The sequence below is a fragment of the Pistacia vera genome, unplaced genomic scaffold (genome assembly GCF_008641045.1).
Source record: "Pistacia vera cultivar Batoury unplaced genomic scaffold, PisVer_v2 Contig672, whole genome shotgun sequence".
Taxonomy (NCBI): Eukaryota; Viridiplantae; Streptophyta; class Magnoliopsida; order Sapindales; family Anacardiaceae; genus Pistacia; species Pistacia vera.
Genome location: NW_022196526.1, coordinates 106,009 through 109,733, shown reverse-complemented (window position 1 = coordinate 109,733; position 3,725 = coordinate 106,009).

The following is a 3,725-nucleotide window of genomic DNA, read 5'->3' as shown; positions in this document are numbered from 1 at the left end:
CAATGGGCTCAAACAAGATATTAAGGCTGAGGTGAGATTGGGCCATCCCAATTCATTGATACAACTTATTGAGTTAGCTCAGAAAATAGAGCAAAAGAATTGGGCTTTAGAAGAAATGAAGGGTGGGCTTAATAGAGCTGTAAAACAGTTAGGTTGAATGGGTTTAATAGAAGAATTATTTCAGTTGGGCTAGGTAAACAAGGAATAACAAATATAGTTGAGTGTGGGCTTGAGCAATTTGAGAATGGACCTAGAAGTGGACTTGGGTCAGATATGTATGGGTTGGGTCAGGTTATTGGATTAGGAGAAATTGAATCTAGGGCTCAAATACAACACAATCTTTCTTTCTATAGCCCCAAGACATATCCCTTCATCGATCAGCAGCAACACTCCGTCAACCTCTCGTCGGAGCGTCGATCATAGGAGAAGAGGCAGGGGAGCTTGGCGCCGACCGCCAGTCACCAGAGTACAAGCTCGGAAGCGCTTCGAACGATCGATCCCAACCTCCCTCAATTGTGAACAACCCCTTGCTGGCAAATGACAGAAGATGAGGAAGAGCTGGGTAAAGAAGAAGAGAGCGGTGAAGGAGTGGAGAAGTGATGTTGTGTTAGGTAAGAATTTTCCATCTTTCCACCTTGAGGACAAGGTGATTCTTCAAGGGGAGGGTCATGATGAGACCCCAACTCATATTTACAAAAAGAATAAAAGGGCTAAGTAGTGTGGGATTTTGTAAGCGGGGTTGCAAGTGGGAAAGTTTGTTAGCCACGTGACAATGTCAAGGGAATGTGCATGATGTTATTTGGGTATAAATCTAGGATTATGGCTTGTAAAAAGGCAGAGAATAGTTTAGTGGAAAATTTGGAAATGGAGGTCCTTGGCTCCTCGAATTGCTAGGTTATCTTTCAATTCCTTGTTGTTTACTTTTCTTGTTCTTGATTAAGTTGTTTAAGCATTCCTTTACCAACTTAGCAATACAATATTCAATTCTATACACAGATTCCTCCTATTAATTGATCTGCGTCTGGTTGAGTTGGTTGTGTTGGTAAGTTCTTTGTTTTGTTTGGTTGAGTTGGTTGAAAGTGCCTAAGAGCGCAGATTTTTGAGTTAAAGTCACGATTGAGAGAGACCAAACAGTATAATATGTTTGTTACCCAGTATTATAGTACATTGGCTCAACTGTGGCAAGATTTGTTTGTGGAGACAGATTGGAGTTGTACTCAGGATAATGTCAAATACACAAAAATGTTGGAGAAAGAAAGAGTATTTGAATTCCTTGCTAGACTGAATAAGGAATTAGATGAAGTGAGAGGGAGAGTTTTGGACAAAGAACCCTTACCCTTTATCTGAGAAGTATTTGCAAAAGTAAGGAGTGAGGAAAGTAGGAGGAAAGTGATGATGGGAGAATCAACTAGCATCTCAAATCTACAACCTGAATCGGGAGCTTCAGCCCTAGCTTCTAAGGGTTGGGAGAGTTCTATTGGAGATCAAAGAAGGAAAAAAAGGAGGAAAAATCTGGTGTGAATACTGTCATAAAATTGGGGCATACTAAGCCAATATGCTACAAATTACATGGCAGGCCATCAAATTGGAAGCCTAACAAACCAAGTAGTAAAGGGTTTCATGTTGGAGTTGAAAATGCAGTCAAGAAATCTGAAGATCAGCCATCTGTACCATTCAGTAGAGAGCAATTGGAACATCCGCAAGAATTATTTGGCCAATCATGCTCATTTGCCGAGACTGGTAATTCCCGTACAGCCCTACATACCATCCCAGGAACAAACAAACCATGGGTTATAGATTCAGGGGCTTCGGACTATATGTCAAGTAATTCGTGTGTCTTTGTATCCTACAGCCCATGCTATGGCAATCTAAGGGTAAAAACTGCTGATGGTTCCATTGCAAATGTAGCTGGTAAAGGCACAATAAAACTATCCAGAAACCTTTCTCTAGATTTGTTCTCCATGTGCCTAGTTTGACTTGCAAATGCTATCTATTAGCAAGTTGACTAAAGATCTAAAATGTGTAGCTAAATTTTCATCTACCTGCTGTGAATTTCAAGACTTACTCTTGGGGAGGATGATTGGCAATGCTAGAGAAAAAGTGGGACTCTACTACTTTGATGAAATAGCTACCAAGAATAACAAAGTTCTAGTATCTAGGTGTAATGCTACCTCTAGTTTTGCTGATTTTGAAATAATGTATGGTATCGTAGATTAGGCCATCCTAGTTTCTCTTATTTGCAAAAGTTGTTTCCAGTATTGTTCAGAAATAAAAGCTTATCTTCATTTGAATGTGAAATCTGTCAACTTGCAAAACACACCAGGTTAATTTACCCAGCACATCAATATAAGAGTTCTAAGCCTTTTTCAATAATTCATAGTGACATTTGGGGACCATCTACGGTTACAAACATTGTAGGGTGCAAGTGGTTTATCACTTTCATTGATGACCACACTAAACTATGTTGGGTGTATCAAATGAACAACAAATTGAAGCAGGTCAAATTTTCCAAACCTTTCATTCCATGGCTAAAACTCAGTTTAAAGAACAAATTCAGGTCCTACGGACAAATAATGGTAGGGAATATTTTCATTCTATCCTAGGAAACTGTCTATTAAGTCATGGGATTATACATCAACGGTCTTGCGTTGATACCCTATAGTAGAATGAAATAGCTGAAAGAAAGAATAGACATTTCTTAGAGGTTGACCGAGCCTTAATGTTTACCATGAATGTACCTAAATCTTTTTGGGGTCAAGCAGTTTTAACTGCCACATATCTCATAAATAGGTTACCCACTAGGATTCTTAATTTTCATACACCTTGAAACTTTTCTTCAAACATTTCCTACATATATGACCCTAAACTCTCTTCCGTTAAAAGTGTTTGGCTGCACTGCCTTTGTTCACATTTAGTCCCATAATAAAGGAAAGCTAGATCCTAGGACCCTTAGATGTGTCTTTGTTGGATACTCCCTACTCAAAAAGGGTATCAATGTTTCTGCCTTGTGAGAAAGAAAATGTTTGTCTCTAGAGATGTCACCTTTTTTGAGTCCTATTTGTTCTTTCCCACTCCTCTTCAAGGGGAGAGTTCATGATCAGTCTTGGGAAATAACAATTCCCTTAAGTCCTGTTAGTTAGAGTCAGAGTTCGAGTCAGAGTCCAAGTCAGTGTCCTATAGCAAGCAACCTGTTAGGCAGAGCCAGAGTCCTACAGACCTGAGTTCAAATCCAAATCCAACTCAAACCATGAGACAGGGAGAGGACTGGCAAGACTGAAGCAGCCTGGACTCCAACGTTATTCTCGAAGAACTGATCACCAAGGTGGAAAGCATAAACAGTTATCCCAACTGGAAGAAGTCGATAACTCACAGTCACAAGGTAAGAAAACACTATCCCTTGATGAATCTGAGTCAATTTGTGAGGATATTCATCTGCCTATAGCTCTTAGGAAGGGGGTTTGATCTTGTAAACTCCATCCTATTTCTAAATATGTGTCTTATGATAAGTTGTCAACAGCTTCCAGGGTGTTTACCACTAATCTTTCAACCATAGAAGTTCTAAAATCAGTACAGGAAGCTTTAGAGGATGAAAAATGGAGAGAGGCTATGATGGAAGAGATGAAGGCTCTAGAGAAAAACGGGACTTGGGAGCTGGTTAGTTTACCCGAAGAGAAGACAACCGTAGGTTGTAAATGGGTGATCACAGTGAAATATAAGGCAGATGG